Below are 21,507 nucleotides of genomic sequence, written 5' to 3' on the forward strand. Positions count from 1 at the left end.
AATTGTACTCTCTGCACTTTTAACATTAAACTCAGCCTCTTCATACCTTAAGAACTGATGCTGGAAGCACCACTTATAAGCACCATGAAAAAGCTCATGAGGAAATAATCTAGAGACCGCTGTGAAAAAAGATTTTAAAAATGTAATAAATAGAAACTAGAGCCACAGGAAATTCATTGGGGATTAAAAAAGGTTGAGTGAGCAGCTGCTTAATGGCATTAATTCTGTGAAATAAAGCAAGTTCTGAAGAAAACTTGGAGAGCTGATCATGCAACTAAGTCTTTCAGTGAATATATAGATGGGAACAGATTTAACCCTAATTCTTAGGTTTTGTTTGTTTGAAGTCTTACTGTTATTTTAAGACAGCTTTTGCACATATAAAGGCATATAAAGCTTCTGTCTAATAATCAAGAAAAGTTAACTCTGAAACAGTTGTTATTCACAAACATCTGGAAGAACAGACAGGTTTTCCACAGCTCCTGCTGCTTTTAGAAGAAACCACCAAACCAAAACTCAATAAAAATTAAGTAGATTTTTTTTTTTAAAACTTAGTTTGACCTAGTAACATAATATTTCTTGCAGCAAGGTAAGAAAAAGGAAGCTGGCTTTTTTTATTCTTCTGAAGATCACTTTCACAAGGGATGCAGGGCTGCACACAGCTCATTAGATGGTAAGCCTGCAGGGGGTGAAATCTTCTGCAAGTTTGTTTTTAAAAAGCAAAGTGGGAAAACAAATTTAATCAGATAGCATCATACTGACAATCACACTGATGAAGATTTGTAGATTGTTATATTCACTGAGAATATCAGTTGCCTAAACCAGAAGAGTAAGTGATAATAGTAATGAGCTGTCATTCTCTGCACTGGCATGAGGTAAGGACACTCTGCTAACATCTTGTGCTTAGTTCTTGGCCACAAAGGAGCAGTAGAATTAGAAGCAAATAAGCTTTTCTGCACTCCCTTCTGTTTCCCGAGTTTAATCCCTTCTGCCATTCCACTTTGAATCTTGATTTTGATCTCCTCCTTCCTCTACCCCTTTCTAGCCAGCTCCTTATTAATTTCACCAGGCTTCTCAGCTTTCTGCCCTATCTGGTGCAGTCCAGGTCTTCATGTCACCCTTAGACAATTCCACCTTCCCATTATCTTTTCAGACAATTACAATATTTTCTTCTGAGACCCTCCTTCTACTCCCTGAACCTCCCTTCTTTGTCCTAGAAGGGTCTATAATTCTTCCCCTTATTATCTAGCTCTGATAAATTACTGATTGGAGACGTTAGTCCCTGGATATTTCTACAGTCAGGATTCTCTGCTGATTTACTTCTTGTTGCAGGATCAAAAAGAAACTTCAGGAAGCAGAATATTTCCCTGCTGCTGCTATCCAGTACCACTCCAGAGCTGACAGCGGATTGGAGAGAGAGAGAAAAAAAGCAATAATTCAGGAAAATGCCTACATATGTTTAGGAGTTGACTTAACTTCAAAGTTCTGCTAAAAATCTTTCTGGTACGGTTGTGCAGTTTTGGCTGCTGTCACAAGGCAAGAGCTGATAAACATTATGCCATTTCTTCCGAAAATCTAAACAACTGGTAGAACAAAGCAAAAATACGAAACTGGTGGCAGCTGCCTACAAAGAAAGCACTTAATCCAGATTGGTGCCTGAAGTCTTATCTTCCTGAGAAAATCGTCTTTTCTATTTCAAAGCCAGTCTCACCGCACTGTTTGCCCAAGTTCTGTTAATTTTGGAGAGAACCAACCGCACTCTGTGGCTGCCTAAACAGTAATGCCTAATTACACTAGTTTGAAGCGATAATAATAAAACTCCGATGATTCATACGGTTGGTTCCATGTTTATCTATGCCAGTTGCCAAGCAGCTCTTTTCAGTCTTTGCTTTGATCAGAGACTGTGACCTTGCTCTCCTTTTAATACCAACTGTAAAATAAGCTTGCAATTAGTTCTTTAAAGTTCAAGTGATTCTAATGAAATCTCTTATGACCAAAAATGCAAATTAATACTTTAGCTCTACATCTTGATAGTTTAGGGAATTCAGATTGTTCTCTGTCCCAGATATACTGGAGTAGGGAAGATAATATTAACAGGACCAAAACCACCAGAATAAACATACTAACATGTTGCCAGAACTAGCAATATTTTTATGCCTATGTTAATTAGCAAAGATTATGAAAAAAGAATACAATAGTTTTTTAAAGCATTTGATGAAAAGAGCACAAAAACTTGCATTGTTTCTACATAAGCAAAGTTTATAGGCAGCTGTGCCTAAAAACATGCATGTTTCAGCTATTCCTTTCTCATTGAATCAAACAACAGTTAAATAACAGAGCTGAAAGCGATTTTGGTACCAATGTATTTATCATGTTTCCCAGCACATCAAGCTGTCAGACTAACAATTAGTTTCATTTCAAATTAAACCTGACAGGCAGTCCCTTGGTGAAAGAACATGTGTTAATTTAACTAAAACACATCTCTTCGCTTGCAAAGTATCTCCTTCATCAAGCATAGGGCTTCTGTGATATTATCTTCCTGCTACTGTTCTTCCTGTCATCCCACAAATTCTTGCTGAGGACACAGAAAACCTCTAACTTACCCTCAAGTGGTACACGAAACAAAGTTTTCCTCCCCTCCCTAAAGAAGCAGATGTGAAATCTGGACTTACGTGTTCCCATCATTCACTAGCGCAGATGCTAATAATGTATAAAAACAGAATGGAAAACTCCTACATTTGCCTGTTAAATAAGGATGACAACACCCTCTGAGGCACTGACATTTAACAAGCACAGTACCCTCGATACTTCATTGCTTATCCTTAGACAGATTCTTCATCTGTCCAAGCCTTTATCTTTTTGCAACTGAGGCCTACAAAGTAGCTCCAGGATGGGGTAACAATAACCAAAATAATGCAGTGAGGACACTTGATGTTTAGCTACCAGAAACCAAACACTGAAGGACAGCTGTCTTGCCATATCTAAGTGAAAAGAAACACTCAAAAGAAACACCAGAAAAATCAGCCTTGAAGACTTGGTATTTTTAATTCAGTATCAGCCAGTGTTCCCCCTTGTTCACAGGCTCACTGTGTCTCAGGAAGAGGTGTCAGATATACAATAGTAAACAAACTATACAAGAATCTGATTATAAGGAAATTTCTTCCTACTATATCACAAGGAAGCGGGCATTTTTTGAGGAAGGTAGTTTATATATAAATGAGACTATAAACATTGCTATTGTGAGTATTTTTAAACCCTCCAACAGTCTTGTTTGCAATGACATCAAGCTTCTAGGTCAAATGTGCATCAGCCAAGCACTTTTTTTGCTTGGATTTTTAGAAATACCATCAAAAGCTATCCAGTGCTCTGAAATTTCACCCCACAAAACAAAACCCAACATAATTAAAATACAACCTGTAGAAATATAATCACAGAATGATTTGGGTTGAAAAGGACCTTTAAAGATCATCTAGTCCAACTCACCCTGCCATGGGCAGGGATATCTTTAAGGGTACTTTGATCAGGTTGCTCAAAGCCCAGTCCAATCTGATTTTGAATGCTTCCAACTATGCAGGATCCACAACTTCCCTGAGTAACCTGCTCCAATGTGTCACCACCCTCACTGTAAAAAAAGAAAAGAAAAAAAATAAATTCTTGTATCTTATCTAAAGCTGCCCTCTTTCATTTTAAAGCCATTAACCCCTGTCCTGTCACTATAGGCCCTATTAAAAAGTCTGTCCCTATCTTTCTTATAAGCCCCTTTTATATACTAAAAGGCTACTCTAAGGTCTCTCCAGAGCCTTCTCTTCTCCAGGCTGAACACCCCCAACTCTCTCAGCCTGTCCTCACAGCTGTTCCATCCCTCTGATCATTTTCATGACCCTCCTCTGGCCCCTCTCCAACAGGTCCATGTCTCTCCTGTACTGAGGCCTCCAGAGCTGGACACAGGACTCCAGGTGGGGTCTCATCTGAGCAGAGTAGAACAGAGTGGCAGAATCACCTCCCTTGACCTGCTGGTCATGCTCCTTTTGATGCAGCCCAAGATAAAATTGGCCTCTGGGCTGCAAGCACACATTGCTGGCTCATGTCCAGTCATTCATCCACCAATACCCCCATGTCCTTCTCTGCAGGGCTGCTATCAGTCCCTTCATGACTCAGTCTGTACCAATACTGACAAATGCCCTCACCCAGCTGCAGGACCTTGCACTTGGCCATGTTAAACTTCTTGAGTTAATACCAGCACATTCCTCCAGCCTGTGTGGATCTGTGCACTGGATACAGTTTCACAGTGGGCCCTGATGGAGCACACAGCAGGAGAGGGAAGGTCATTTGTACCTCAGTGGTGATAACCCTGCACTAGGGAGCAAAGGTCCTAAGTTTAAAGACAGATAAAGGAGGCAAAAGAAGTGTTTCGAGTTAGCACCTCCACACCTCTGCTTACCCTAAGAGCCTAATAGCAATCTGATTGCCTTGCAGGGCTCCTCCATAATATCTCATCTCACCTGGGCTGAGTTGAAGCTAGCTTGCTGTCCTTAAAATGTGCCTGAGTCCCTGAAGAGTTTGTTCATATATTTCCCAGAGCGACAGACACTGCAAATACCCATGGATAAAATCTAAAGTGGACCCTAGGGCAAAAGAACAATTGCTTGCAACTCCTCCTCTGTGGTGATCAGACGGGTAGGAACACAATCCAACAGTATTTCACAACCGATTTTTTTTGTAGGCTGCTTATAGGAGTAAACATTTATGCTGCTTTTGTTAACTACAATGAGATAATAAATTAACACAGTCGTAGTTTCTAACTCACAATTGGGCTCCTATAAACAGAATTACTCACCTCTACAGAAACATGAGGGGAGAAAAACAAGGCAGCTTTGTCCCCCCGCAAGGCTCTTAATTCTTTTCTCCTCAAGAACATATCTCAAATTGGAGTTAAGGGTTAGCAGTATAGCACTACAAGCTGGTTCCCAGCTGGCCTGGAGAGTAAACATGGAACTCAAAACTCTGGCTGTCAGTAACCTCAGGCAACAAATTCCTCCTTGCTGGTAGAAGCAGGGGAAGGAGGTTAACTCACACTCTGGCTGTGTCTAGACTTCAGACATTTTATCTCTTAACCGGCACAAAACTGCATTAGCCCGTGGCCAGGGCTCCAAGGTGAAGCTTGTAACTGAGGCAGAGCTACCGCTAACCAGTTGCGTGACTCCGCTGACAGCACACTCACTGTCTCTACCTCCACCCTTCTCTCTCCACTGCCATGCTGGAGACAGGAATCCAGTCAGGATGGCAAGGTACCACATGAATATTTCAAACAGAAACCAGACTGCTATCCATTTGGGAGTTATTTCAGTGTGTGAGGCAAGGCAGAGACCACAGTGCAATTGAAAGAATCTCAGTTTCTCACATTGCTGTGGTATTTGATGATAAAAAACTCTCTATACACATACAAACCAGACAGTTTGCTAGGAGACCTACCAAAAATGCTTCAGTGATTTCTTGTAGCTCATCAGAGAAAGGCCACGTGATAAATATTTCCTTTTATTACTTTGTGTTTTCACTAGATGTTCCAGTCTTATGTTATGGAAGATGGTAAATAGAAGCATCCTACATCACCTCTCTACATGATTTACTGATGCTTCTATTTGATCCTTTTTATTTCATAGTACTACAGAATAATTTAAATTGGAAGGACCTTGGCAGTGACCAGTCCAACCTTCTGCTCAAATTGGGGCAACCTTGCTGTGGCTTGGCAGTCAACTTTTGCCTATCTCCAAGGATAAGGATTCCAAAACTCTCCAGGCACCTTTTTCAGTGGTAGACAGCCATCATCACTAGAGTAGGCTTTTAACTCCTTATGTCTACTCCGAACTTCTCTTGTTGCCATTGGCAGCTGTTGCCTCTTACCCTTTCATTGTGGACTTCTCAGAAAAGTTCACTGCCATCTTCTCTGTAAGTGCTCATTAAGTAGTTTATCTACTAGATAATGCGGTGATCAGGTTCCCTAAAAGGGATTATTTCTCCTTGCCTGTTTCAAATGCATTTTGAAAACACTGGTACAAGACACCAGTTGTTTTGACCAATCTCCATTTCACTAACATGCTAATGTACCCTAGTAGGTGAGAAAAGCTTGACTTTTTATTTCTTTCATGTATTCTGTCACGCACTATCCCAGCCCAGCCTTTCACCTGAACAGAGTATGGCTTTGATTTAGGAGAATAATCAGAGAGTAATTTCCTCCTCTCAAAACCTATGAAATGTTATATATATATATATATATATATATATATATATATATAAAAGAGTGAATTCCCACATGGATTTAAAGAAATAAGGCTCACTACTGTATGAGGCTTACCTTTATACTGTAATAGTAACCAACAGTTTTGCTATTCCTCCTCCATCTCCCAGATTGGTTATGACTAGGGGAGATTAATAAAACCAAAATAATGGAGATTTTTGCTTATCACGCACCCGTAAGGGTGAACTAGGGTGATGCAAGGACGCAAGTGAGCAGCCAGGTCCCTCCTGTGGTGAGACCCACTGTCCAGCTTCAGGTCAGGTTTGCACTTTGAGCTGGGTGGTTGTGATCTTGTTCCCAGAACACAGTACCACCCACAGCCCAAGCATCGACCCTCAGTGCTCACCAGCCTTGCTGACACCCTGAGACTAGAGGCTGTGTGTCTTCAGAAGACTCTTCTTGCCTCAGGAAACACTGCTGTTGAAAGACCTTAAAGAGATTTACCTTTTAATACCCTTGAGAAAGTGTCTCTGGTCCCAGCTACTGTGTGGACACATGACAGCCATCAGTTCTGATCCTTTCAGGATTGTTTGTAATTACCAGCTGACAAGCACTACTGTGGAAGTCAATATTTATGCTGCCAATACTGCTTCTACCAAATGTGAACTCTTTCAGGACACCATCTCCAGAACAAGATCATTTCCAAATTATTTCAGGATGCCTAGCAGCAGATGGACCACAGACTTGCATCCTAAATGAAAATTATCACACCAGGAGTGCAGGAGGCAGGGGGGTGAAGAGAAGCTCATTACTGAGTATAAAAAGTCACAAACATCAAGTACTACACACTGAATTAAAGCAACTCTACTCTGCATAAAGATTTTTCAGGCTTCTTCCCATACAGCGATATTTCATCTCTTCCGACAGTTTACTTAAGGGAAGTAAAAGTAAGTGACAGATGTACAGAACCAAATTAAACTTTTAGATCAAAACCATCCATGTCTTGACATCTATCCAAAGACTGACTAGTCTCACTAGAATTTATTTGCAGAGACTATGCTAGTTAGACTAACACGTGGCACTTAAATTTTTCATCTATATTTACCAGGTTGTTTTCTCAGTTTTTAACTGGAAAAACACAGACATTTCTCTACAAAATCTCTGCCAGGTTTGTGGTAAAATTTGGTTTTTTCTCAGACAACTCTTACATTTCCTTCCTTTTCCATATTTTGAAAGCTAAAACATGTTTTTAGGTGGGTGTTCTTTCCCTCCCTTTTAGTCAAATTGATCTTGGCAGATCATGAATCATCAACTAACACTACAACTTTTATCTCTTTTCATCTCAAGAAAGAGGAAATCAAACTGAAAAATGTATAAATCAAGGCTCTTCTCTTTGCTTTTCATTCTTTTCTTGTATCCGCCAGAAAAGCTCAGTCTATATTTATGCCAATGACTGGTCTAAAGAACCAGGAAATAATTAATCATATTCAATTTATGCCACATATTAAAGATAATGGCTATAAATCTAAACAAAGCCTAGCAGAGTTAAGGTGCTAACTCACACACTGCTATGCCAAAACTGTGCTCCTGGAAGCATTCCTTGGCAATCAAATCTTAAAAAAAAAAACAAACTAACCCAAAAAAAAAAAAAGAGACAACAAAAAACCCCCTTATATGTATGTCTTGAATTCCTCTCCTCCTCCTGCCCCAGCTAATTCTCAGAATCTAGCCAGGAGATATTTTCTAAGGTGCTGTAAACAGTATCAGTGTTATGTCTGAGCAATTAGATTTACATTTCCTCTAGCCTTTTTTGCCTAGGGACTCTTGCAAGATTAAAGGTATTAATAATATCATGTGCAACCGCAGTGAAACTAGAGAACAACACTGCTTTTGAGTTGTCCCCTGAATTTGCTATAGAGCCTACAGATATGCTACAGAACAAATAGGCATGGGATGCAGAGACAAGATCCTCCTCCAAGACTAGGGAGACAGGCCTGTTGACACCAGCTCAGAGTCTAACCTACTTATGCTACTTACAATAGGGTTGAGAAAGGCAGCAATTTGCTAGAATAATTTAGAATCCAGTTTTAAAGTGCCTTCCTAGAAGGCACTCTGACACAAGCTTCCAGTTTTTCAAGTCCCTAAAAATCAGCCACAAATGTTCTGCAGACTCCTGCAGCAGTACTACTGGATTGCCTCCGTAATCAACTAATGCCACCATGGCCACTAAGAAACCAAATTTTCAGGTTCTTCTCTTAATTCAGTTTCAATATTTAAATCTTTCATGAGATCACCATTTCCCCTCACCACACGTAACTCTACTGAAATGGCAACTGAACTCAGCGTTAAGTTAGTCTGCAATTAGCTGTACAGTGTTAGACCACATATTCACCTTGCTGACTCTTGGCAGGCAGCAGAGGACACGTGGGGGAAGGAGATGAGGATGGACCATGCAGAAGGGAGCTCCTGAGAGCACCCTCCAGGAATCTGCTGCTCAGGAACTTCCCAAGCCAGAGGCTATGTCCTTGTATTTCGTAGCTCTCAACAAACTATTGTCCATTAATTTTCCAGTGGCTTTTGTAATTCAAAATTTCTTGCAGAGTTTAGTGATGGCTTTCTGGAGTTCCTCAGCATTGGCAAGGCATTTAACTAAGCCAAACAGCTCAGTATCACCTGCAGACTTAAGGGTTTCGCTGTTTACTTTCTTGCTGAGGTCACTGACAACAATCAATGCTCTCACTGTTTGCATATACAAAGTCATATGTCTACTATTTCCATAAATACAGCTTTTGTTTATTCGTTTAAATCCTAATGCATGAATATTTGACCAGACGCTGGGCCCATCACTGCCTCCTGTACTGAAAGGTGAGATGGGTTATGGAATATCATGGCAGCAAACACTTGCTGAAATTACGGCAGGCTAAAGATAAACACCAAAGATCCAATAATTCCAACGCTGGAAAACATTATTATGAACACACTGAAAATCCAGAATGACTTCTGATAGAAATTCTGCTGTTAGGTTCCTTGTACAAGCACTCTGTCCCATTTGATAATAGTCTTTTTCACCACATTTTGTAGTCACATAATTAAGTTCAAATAAAAAGAAATGAATTCCACTTGTCTCACAGAAGCTATTTACTTGCTGAGGTTTCTCCCTTAAATAGGTACAAAGAAATAACTTAGAAAATGAAATGTTAAAAATAAGCAAATAAAGAGTTAATTTGTTTCAGCAATGCGAATGCTGAATTAAATCAGCATATAAATCTATTATGTAATTCCTTTGCATACCACCCAGTGAGTATAACAGTATTAGAAAACTTTAGCACAGGATTTTCTAGAGAGAAAGAGTGTTTTTACAGTCAAGTTACTGTACAGTTAAGTCAAGGTAGAGGTTACATACATTAGCTAAATATTTGATATGATTGGTGTTAAATCGGAATGAATGAATGATCAAGTGAAGAAAAAAACCTGCCAGTCTATTTGGCATGCACAGAATTCCAAATAAATGTAAACAAGGCTCCTCATTAAATAAAATGAGTTACCATGGGATATGGCAGAAAACACTCTCGAGGATCAGAAACTGGAAATAAAGCATAGGAATAAATCAAATATAATGATGGAGGTTAACAGTAGGATCCCACACAAATCTTGAAAAGGAGTCTAAATAGCAAGATGACAATATTCAGGATAAAAAAAACCCTGAATGTATACAGTTACAAGGAATCTCAAAGGAATGATGGAACAATAAAGAGAAAGAGAAAGATGAGACCTTGATAAATGCAGAGTATGCACACTGGGAAAAACAATCCTAACTGTACATACATAATGATGGGCACTAGAACCGTTATTAAACTTAAAAAAAAAAAAATTGGAATCACTGTGAAAAGATTTTTGAAATCAGCAGCTTAATACTCTAAGGGCAGTTAAAAACACAACTGTAATCCAAGAATAATTAAAAGAGGAAAAAAAAAAGCAGAAAAATATAACTATGCCCATGTGTAAGTTTGCAGCACGCTTTTACCCTCCACACTGCAATTCTAGTTGTACCCCCACAAAACCAAACAAAAACATAAAAAAGAACTCAAGGGAAAACACATAGTAGAGAGGAGAAGGTAAAACAAATACTGTTATTCACTGTTTCTTAATACGTAAGACTGGGAGGGCACAGGAAAAAGTTACTGGGCAAGCAAAAAGAAAACACTTTCTGCAGCATACACAACTTTGACTGTGGTGCTGCCTCCACAGGAAGACCATTATCGAGGTAAGAAATGTATATGTTCCCAAAAGAGGGCTAGAGAAATGGGAATGAGGTCCAACGTGGCAGGAATTTAATATGATCAACAAGCTTCTATCAGTACTTTGGGTTGCCAGGTGCTGGGAGGGTTCCTCGCGCTCATTCTACACTGTCCCTTCTTGCCCCCTGCCGCAAATATCACCTGTTGGGCAGCACTGCACAGGCTGGCAAGGACAGACACGAGCTCTGCGCTGGCCCTGCACAGTCACTCATTCTTTAAAACAGAAGAGGAAGGAAGAGATTACAATCAGGTTATAACTCCCCCTTTCCTTCATTGTATTAATGGTTCTTTATTATTGTAGAAGACGTGGCAAGAGGCCACGAACTATACAGTGAACTATACAGTGTATTAAAAAGCCATTAGCTAATAAACCTATATAAATTAAAAAAAAAATGCTGGAGAGGAAGATAAAATCTGGTGAATAACTGCAAGCAGTTATCTTCCCTTTCCTCCTCCTGTTGGTGGTGGAAAACAGTGTGTGTCAACTTGGTGAATTGACTCTTCCCAGTAAAAGGTATTAAAATGTGAAAGATTTACCAAAGCAACTAAAAAAACAAAAACAAAACAAAACAAACCAACAACAACAAACAAACCATCAAGACTATTTGGTATGCACAGATTTCCAAAAAATGCGAAAAGACGCCTCAGTAAACTGAGTTACCATGGGATATGGCAGGAGACGCTCTTGAGGATCAGAAGCTGGAATAGCCAAACACAAAAATGACACATCACTGCTACAAAACATACGTGACTATTACTTATCTATTTCTATTAGAACTATGCAGTTCCTAAAAATCAGTTTTATTTAATTCTCTGTGACACTGAAAATATAAAAGAGCCAACAGGCTGCCCAGGGAGGTTGTGGAGTCTCCTTCTCTGGAGACATTCAAAACCCGCCTGGACACATTACTGTGTAACCTCATCTAGGTGTTCCTGCTCCGGCAGGGGGAATGGAATAGATGGTCTTTCTAGGTCCTTTCTAATCCCTAACATTCTGTGATTCTGTGATCATCAGATCAGCTAAGTTGTTAGTAAGCTCTGCATTGAAGGAGGAACACATACATAGAGGTGTCTCAACATCAGAACTCTTTTCACAAAAAAAAAAAAAGTCATTTTAGGAAAATACAATAGGAAGAGGACAACTGGCAATCACTAACATGGACACAATTTCAAGGGTAAGACACAACACAAAGTAAGAACACAAACACTGGTAAACGGAGTATCATAAAGGAAGAGCCTCCAAAGGGCAGCAGCAGGAATAAATAATACATTACCAGCAGGACCACAAATTTTCTGTAGTTGTGCTTGCTTACAAGATATGAAGAAAAAATGTTGTATTAGCTTCAAAGCCATCTACGGGTCATCCAAACCACCCCAGTACAGGGAAGGAACCAGAACAGCCAGTGTTATGAGCCAGGAGGCTTATTGTTTGGAGAAAACAGCACAACATGAAGCTCTACTCATAGAAGCTTCTGAGGTTCTGGCATTTTTTCCCCACTGTAAACTGGAACAAAAATAAAATATTTCAAACACACCAGCAGAATCAAAACTGTGTAATGTTTCAAAACAGGAAATTAATTCTACAGCAGTTTTCAAAACAATAAAAACGATCATAGAATGCTAAATTCCATTTAGCCAAAAGCCTTCTAATTGGCCTTATGTGGAAGAATTCGTGGTAATGTTACTAGTGTCTCTGTTGATATAAAACAGCTTACAAATGGCTACATACACTTTTCCTCTATAATTACAAGTTAGCATGATCCCATAAATAAAAGAAGAATCACAGAAGTGTAAACATACCCAGTTCTGTTTACTGAAATTTCATTCCATCACATCCAATAGAAAAGCAACATTTTAACAAACAAGCCAAACAGGGCTGTGCATTAACTGGTCAGTTAACTCATTAGTGCTCCACAAAGCCAAAAGTCTAATACACTGTATGCAAATGAGTTGCTTATTAGAAACAATATCCTTTTGCATATTAGCACATATGCTAATATGTTGCATGCAAAAATAGAGTAAAAAAAAACTTAAAAATTTAATGGCAGCTTTCAGACTCAAAGTAATGCAAAATACTCTTGATCATCCAAACAACCACCAAGCAGTAAACACAGTTTATCAATGTACGTTCTAAATGCTAATGGGAGTTTACAGTCTCAGGAGAGTGACCATCCGGACTGGAGGACAATCAAACTCATTATCAGTATTTAAGGTGTACAAGGACGCACACACTCAGTAAAGACATTGTGGTCACTGAATATTTTGAAGACTTTCAGTAGTTCCAAATGCTCCCAAATGAGACACTAGAACTTGAGCTGTTCTAGCAAAAAAATACAGCCTAGCTCTCCTACTGTAGTACCTGGAGATCTGCCTGCCTTTTTTTGTTTTAATCAAAAAGAAGGCTTTAGAGTAGGCTTTGGGATGCAATGGCAAACAGCCAGCACTGCAAAGTAACCAAAAAAAAAAGTGCACTTGTCTTATATACAGGCGCCTGTATCTGTCATTTTCCCAAACTAAAATTTATAATTTGAGAAGACACCTAACTCAGTCATACCCTTGCCCATGGTCATTTGCAAGCTTAATGCTACCTGCCCCCCTCCTAGAGAGACTCCCAAGGGAAGCACAAGGACCTCAGCTGGAATTAATGATCCAAGACTCATGAGAGCCAGAGTCCACCTGCTGCAAAAGACACTGGTGAAACCAAACACACTGGGGGACCCCCTGATGTAGGACTGAAGGATGGGGTGCTAGGTGAAGCATGCCATGGGTCTCTCCATAGATTCAAGCTTGCCTAGTATTTAATTATTGCTCTAACAACCTTAGGGAAGATATCAAACCACTTTGGTTGTACCCCACAGCAACAAAAAGAGCTCTTCTTCAAACACGTTAACCGCCCCAGGCTCACCATGTTATATATATATGTTCTAAGGAATGAGTCCCAGAGAAACTGAAACTCATCAGAGCTAAGATTTGTATAAATGTTGCTAAAGTATTTTTCACTAATTGCCGTTTATTTAACAGGATGCCTGTGATGCCTTTGTTCAGCCTGGAGAAGAGAAGGCTGAGAGGAGATCTCATCAATGTTTATAAATATTTCAAGGGTGGGTGTCAGGAGAACGGGACCAGTCTCCTTTTAGTGGTGCCCAACGATAGGATAAGGGGCAATGGGCACAGACTGAAGCACAGGAGGTTCCATCTGAATATGAGGAGAAACTTCTTTGCTTTGAGGGTGCCAGAGCACTGAACAGGCTGCCCAGAGAGGTTGTGGAGTCTCCTTCTCTGGAGACATTCAAAACCCACCTGGACACATTCCTGTGTGATCTGCTCTGGGTGAACCTGCTTTAGCAGGTGGGTTGGACTAGATGATCTCCAGAGGTCCCTTCCAACCCCAACCGTTCTGTGATTCTGTGACCAAGAAATGTCACAGTAAAATCAGAAGGCATCAAGCCTACTGCAGTGAATGCTTTCCCCATCAAGTGATGTGCTGCAATGAACATCTCTATCAAATGCTACAGCAGACTAAACAGAACTATGATAATAATATAAGAAATGTTTTCAGCACTGTCTTTATCTCCCACATATCTCCTGCTGCTAGTACCAGTGTCCTTGGAGCAGCTAAGTGAAATTCCCTCCTCTTTGGCTCAGTGACAGTTAACAAATGATAATTCTAAGTTTATTTTAATATTAAACTGTTTCAAAGTTCAGTGTCTGATGCCGCTGAGGCAGAAGAAACTTAAGCGAGAGGAAGGTTCTACTTGAAAAATCAGATCCCCCTCCTTGGCACATGTGGTGTCAATCTCACACACCTCCGACTCATTTTCAGCTCATGGTGGCTTCACTTCAAACACAGGTTTTTGAGTCTAAATAAGTAAGTAGCATCTGGTCCTCTGGCAGTTTTTTCTAGTAGAAATTTGTACCTTTAGCTTTAAAAATGTTCTTAGAATTGCTGGACACTTAAATAATGAAAAGCATCTGATTATACTTTTGGGGTTGGAAATTTTTGCGCTTTATAATGCCTATGTAATATCTGCTTCAACACTGTCTTTGCTTTCAAACTGGCACAGTGACCTCCATCCCGTGCATTCCACTACTTCAGAAAAGTATCGAGAAAAAAGTGCAAGGCAAAATGCAACTACTCCAGCTATTAGCTTAAGATACTTTACTTTTCCGTACAGACGTGGAACGCCGTGACAGCGAAGCTGTATCACTCACAAGATACTACTTCCTTCCCATACATTTTCCTCTCGCCTATGAGTAAGCTTTTCTCACTTTCCTCATCACAAGGAATACAAATTACAGACTTTCATCCTTTTAAAAATCTTTTTTTTTTTTTTACACCAGCTTGGCTGGCAATTCAACTCAAATTTCCAGCTAATTTCTTAAGACAGCATATGTTTCTTTGGGACCAAACCCGGCCATCGCTGAGCTGGATGGTGTGTCTTCTGTTCCCTCTGAGGGGGGAAATATCAGATCTTTTTTAGTTCTTTAACACATGCACACAGTACTTGAGGAATATGAAAAGAGCTATCCATATAATGTCATAACTAGCATCTACACTGATGGATTTATCAACTTACTGCTTCAGTCATCAAGAAATACTGGAAGCACGAAACAGTCTTTCAGAAGACTCACATCTCCCTGTATGAGAATGCTTCATTCATAATCTTGTCTAGCTTTTTCTCTATTCCCTGCATTCACAGATATTTTCACTTCTTAAATGGAGATATTCACAGACTCTTTTATTGCCTTACAGTAGTTCTGCATTTAAAAATCAGTACTTCATATTCTATTCTCTGTAGATAAATCTATAGCCATATATGCATTTGAGTGATCCAACACTGGTCACAGCAATTACTTTGCTACTTCTCCAAGTAACTGGTCATGTGCAGAAGGTATTACCCTGAAAACTACATGAAAATTCTAATATTGCTTTTTGGTTTTATAGTTAAACAAATTATGCATACATAAACTTTATTAGATTTGAGCATCTGCTAATCATAAAAACTCTATGCAAAAGATTTAGACATGAGGATGAGTAATGAGGTGGGAAAATGCATTGAAGGCAATATCACTTATATAAAGGAGAAGAGCGTGACACTATTAAGAAGCTATTCCCTTAAAACTGGGAAGTAATTTTTAAGTCCAAAATAATAAAGACAAGAGGGAGGAGGGGAAGACAAACAAACCAACCAACACAACAGCACAAAGGACCTTTTAATCCAACACTTAAGTGGCCTTGCTGCCAGCACAAGAGACTCAGTCAATCTTCTACCCAAACTTGCACATTTTCTCTCCAAAAACTTAAGCAGAAGATGTAGCAGCCTGTCTGTTCCCACTTGTCTCTTTCTTTTAACCTTAAATATTCACCATGGCGAGTCAATGCCCACTTGCTTTTCCAATATTTTGGCTTTATAGATACACGAACACAGGTAGAGAAGTCTTTTTTCAGCTTTGTGTTGGTGAACTATATGGGAGAAATGCTAATGATCTATTCACTGGGAGTACTTAAGGAAGCACAATGCTACCTGTTCACAGAGGTTTGGTTTCAATATTTAACGAGATGTAAAGTATCACACTTTTTTCCTTACAATTCCCAAGATTTCCCTCTGTGAAACACCTGTTGTCTCTACAACAGAAAACATTAGAAGTAACTGGACTTAAACACCTCCATCCATGGTGGAAACTACCTCCTACCAGACAGGTGTGCAAGCCAGTTGAACACCAGATGCCATTTCCCAGGTGCTGGCTGTGCTGAAGGGCAGCTATTCCCAAAATAAAGAGTCAAGACTTGGACTTTACAGTTCCTGGCCCTGGTAAATAACCAGAATAGAGTGAAATACAATGGAGAGAAACAGTTTCAAGCATTTCCATATTTAGAGTGTAAACAAAAATACAAACCTGCTCTAATGGCTTAGTTCTATATTTACATTTTTAAAATTGTGACAGAATTTTGGACAACAAAGGTCATTCATTACAAGGCAAAAAATAAATATTTCAATGACAGCAGAATCTTCAGTAGCAAATGAGAAATGGAAATCATGCCTGTGGCTTATTTCTTGTCAGTCACAACAGAGCAAAGTGAGGGAAAGGAAAAACAAGTTTAATCTTGAATGAAAGTATATACCCACAGCCTGAATTTTTGAGATTTCCACCACATGTCTAAAAGAAAAAAAGCAGGCGCAGCTTAACTAGAATAGTCAGACTTTAGAAGTAACACAGAGATACCTGAAGTTGCCTTTCGACAACTCCTCTCACACCATGGAACCACGTAAGTACCAAGAGCAGCTTTTTAACATACGGCCACCCATATGCTTCATTAGCATGATTTTGCTTTTGAATCACCACATTCTAAATTATCCTCTTATTATTTTTTTTTTTATTTTTCTTTAGCCGAATGAATACAGTTAAGGCAAATATCCACATAATAAACTGAATTAAAATCCGGGCTGTATAATTTATTCTTTCTGGAGCTAATGGGAAAGTCAGACATAGTGCCAGATTCACAATGTTCAAGTAAGCTTAAGATACAAAGCACATATAATTTACATATGTATACTGAGAAACCACTCTACTGCATCAATATTCAGTAATTAAATCACTGTAATTACCCACTTTGTTTCAGAATATAACAAAGGAAAAGGAAAGAGTCTTTAAACATTAAAGCCTTTGCAGTTTACCCTGTCTGTTAAAAGACAAAATGAGCCAGATATTTGCTTTAAATTTGTTTTTAAATCCAGAGGCTGATATTTAACCATAGTTAACTATATAGTCCTCTTGAGGTCCAAGACTGACAGTTAATGAAGCTCTTGTGCAAAAGTGAACAAGCAGCACTCACTTCAATTTATTTGTTTTTCAGGAGTGTTTATTATGGCTTGAGTCAGATGCTGGCATAGGAGTGAGTGTGTTATTGCAAACCTCAGTTAAACATGAATTCTAATAAAGCACAGGACTGTGAGTAGCCTAGTTATTCCAAATATTTTCTATGACAACATACAGTCCTCACAAATAATGGTTTCTATTCATAACCTTACTTCTAATTATATGTTTCACCTTCATCTAGCATTACAAAAAAATCCTTCTGGCAGCAATCAGTATGACTGGCAATCCATCAAAACTGCAACCATAGCCAAAAAACAAATAAATGCAAGTCTTAAGTGAACACAAAACATAAGAGAATCAATAACAGATCAGACAACAAGTTCATGTAGCCAATACCTTGTCTCCAACCAGACTGATCAAAATCACTGTTGTCCTGAAGAACTCATCCTGAAGACCCCGCCTCACAATCAGGCTCACCACTGACATCTTGACCACAGTGGTGCCACCAGCTTTGGATGCCATCCACATTTTCTTAGTTCACCTAAACCAAATGATGCAATCTCTCTCTTCTTTCATTGAATCTTCGCCATATAACCACATTCAGCCATTCTTCTTTAAGTAAAATTATATTTATACGAGACAAAAAATTATTTCCATTACTAGTCAAGGCTGAAAACTGCCCCGTAGGAAAAGTTTAAATTCATATAAAATCATCTTACCACATATTGTTTTAAGGGATCACAAATCACCATTATGACAAGTTAGCCTACCATTTCAGGAAATGGTAGGTTGTCACAACAATTTTATTTTAAGAACCAGAATGACTAAAATACTTTGCAGAGTAAATTACAGTAACTGAATTGCAAGTTGCTAAACTGAGAAAAAGAAATGTCAATGATGATATACCTGGTGAATGTTACTTTAAAGTCACCTTTACCACAGCACAGTTAGCTACTTCAGGGGCGTTTACCTGTATGAGCTTTGTTTACTTTAAGACTAGAAACACTGACTCAATGTCTTTTTCTGCAAGCACACTGCGAAAACAACACCAGCTGTCCCCAAAGCCACAAGTACTTTTATGAACTCTAGCCAAAAGCTTTCTTGCTGAGCAACTGCTCAGATTCGTGCCACCGTGGCTAGGACATGTACTCCCAGATCTCCCAGGGAACTCTGAGACAGGTCGAAATCTTCTGCCATGATTTACTGCCAGTTCCATTAATCTGTCCTCAACTAAACCAGCAATGAGATTAAAATAATCACTCAATCATCCTAGCCTTCATACACATGCACAAATTACTCTTCTGTTATTTTCTCTGGCACCATTGTCAGCCACCCATATCACCTCATAATAATTCCCTGAGGTCTCTTTGCTTCTTTTGACTTTGAATGCAAGAGGGAGGAGTAGAGATTGCATCATGTTGATGCATTGTTGCATTGACAATACTACCTTAAAATGGTTGTCTTAAAATGGCGAAGACTGAAACTCTGAGAGCAGAAAGTTAAAAAACACAGATGTCCCCTTGATTAGTAACGGGACATAAAATATCAGCTAGCAATGACCAAGAAACACATATATCAGTGCCAGAGAAACCAGAACAGAATGCTAGTAGCGTCTTCTCCCCATCCTGACAAACCCTTTCCCATCTCCAAATAAACCTTCCACAGGCATTGGAAATTCAAGTGTTTTAGAAGGGCACTGTGAATCACCAGCAACACAGACACAGAAACTCCAGGGCACTGCACCTTCCAGCACAAAAGCAGACAACATTCTGCCAATGTAATTTAATTTTCAGAAACAACAACTTTATGTACTATGGCCTGTGGAGTTTGCTTCTCCTGTCTATGGATAAATAATTTCTTGCTCACATTTATATCTTGTATAGCCACCAGCTGCAGTAGTACTCCCACAGGAGGCTACAACAGGCACATTAAACCCTTTCCCTCACAGATGCAAAGGTCTCTCAGTTCTACCAGGAAAACAACTTCTCTCAGGCTTGTAAACCAACTTACAGTTTTGTTTTATAATTCATGCTGGTTCCCATCTAACTACGCTCCTTATGTTCTTCCTGCACTTTCTTTCTCAAGGGGATTACATCAAAGAAATAAAAAGTTCACACCAATGTTTTTGTATAAATATACAGGCTCAAGAATAACTGTATGCACAAGTGCCTAATAGGAACCAATAATGTACGTTCTACAAAACAACAACAAAAAACACCAAAAAAACCCAAACAAACAGCCACAAAGTGAGGAGCACACTCTGACACTTGGAGTACATATATTGTCAACAAACTGATCAGGTGGCTGAGTGAACAGATGCAGCAGTTTGCTACTCCCTAGTAAATAAAGTAGCTCCAGAGTTCATTAAACTTTCTCCTCTGCCTTTAAAGCATGACAATTGTTCCTAGACTTGCTTTACAATATTAATGTGTAATGTGTATTTTTTAGCATCTCAGATCAGGAATGCACTTCTCCTCCTGATTGTTCTGTTGGTCACAGGTTGTTTTGCACTGTGGACTGGTCTCAGAACACCTGACCTGGACTTCTTGCAGATGAAGCTAAACTGGAACATAAAGACCAAGGAGACACCTAACACAGTCCAGCTAGGATTGGCCCTTCAGTCCAGAAGGCCAGACTAAATAATTTCCAAAATACACACAGTGGGAACATGAAGTCCTCAGCTCTGTTTCCCCCTACATATCTGCTCCTGTTGTGTCACAGCACCTGCTAAACCAGACACAGCCACAAACACCAAGGTTAAATTTTAACTTTTCCCTACACTATTTGAGGGAGAGGGCAACATTATAATCTTGTTTGAAGAAAGGAATAAAGCAGATAGCTATATTGTAACAGAGGTTTATATCTGTGAACAGGCATAAGAAGTCTTCTCATTTGGATGCTAAAGAGATTCTCTAACCATGATGCTGGCATGCCAAGGAAATGCAAGAATAAGCAGGCATATAACACATCTTAAATAAAAGGATGTGTCCCCAAACACAGTTTAATTAACCACAAGATATAATTTCTTCCTTTGGACAAAACCTGACTGTAATACAAACTTTGCTCCAACTTAAATTCCACTGAACAGAAATAAAAAATGACAATAGAAATACAAGATGACCAATTTGCTTAATGAATAGTATAAAGTTTCATTTTCCTGCCTTTCATTTGAATATATTAATTAAAATTACTTTTCCCTTCTAACACTCATGTTTCCTAGTCAAGTTTTGACTTAGTAAATAAATATGTTTGTTCCTATTTACACAGATATTTTCACAATGCTTATTACCATTGTAATAAAATAAACACCATATAAATCGGTCTACTTACCAAAGCACAAGAATGGCTCTGGGTTTTCTGCCTTGAGCAAATAGTAAGGACAAACCCATGCGATAAGCTATTAATAGTTCATAAAATATAGCCTTGGCTACAAAGAAAAACAGCTAGCCAAGGAAAGCAGCACAAAACCAGGTGGCTTTTGTATGAACAGAAACACAGCAACAGTCCACTGAAGCTCCCTGCTTTCATTTCTACACAGCAGTTACTAGCAGTTTTAAGTAGATTTATTAACCTACAGTAACAACTGCTTGTTTTGGTATCTTCCACCACTAAAACTGCTAAATTCTCACTTAAAAATAAATTAATAAATTATAATAAGAAGTTAATTATTAATTAAAATAAAAGTAGATAACATTAATAGCATTTCGTTTTACTTGTCTTTTAAAAAGCACCATGTTGTGAAATACCTCACAGAGACAGGATCATGGGCCAGAGGGTAGAAGGAATCACCTAGCACACAGCAAGACGACCTCATATGCAGACTGACAGCCTAATGCTTGTGATCAAATATGTCTAGACTCTATAGCTCTGCACAGTGTGAAAAGACATTCAGAGATTTTAGGAAAGCTGATGTCTTACATTCACTGTACTTGTTTCTCTAACCTTCTTACCTGGCAAAATCATTTAAAGGATGCTCACCGAGGTAAGAATTCCCCAATTGCCCAGTTCTCTTGAAGGAGCATATAACTTGCTACTGCTTTAAATCAATTTTATGATACAAAACCAACTGTATCACTGGTTTGCTACCCGTGAGGAAAACAAAACTTGTGATAGGTTCAAGGTCATGGAAATTTGCTGTAGTATATGCACCAAATCAAA

At 39.0% G+C, this 21,507-nt stretch overlaps 1 protein-coding gene across 1 annotated transcript in view; it reads right to left on the reverse strand.

The window, feature by feature from the left end:
* DAP (death associated protein) overlaps nucleotides 1-21,507 on the reverse strand; it is a gene marked incomplete at its 3' end in the record, with an annotated part of 54,720 nt that overhangs the window by 26,208 nt on the left and 7,005 nt on the right. The gene's annotated exons all lie outside the window — the stretch shown is intronic.

This window comes from Nesoenas mayeri (genome assembly GCF_963082525.1).
Source record: "Nesoenas mayeri genome assembly, chromosome: 2".
In the NCBI taxonomy this organism is placed as follows: domain Eukaryota; kingdom Metazoa; phylum Chordata; class Aves; order Columbiformes; family Columbidae; genus Nesoenas; species Nesoenas mayeri.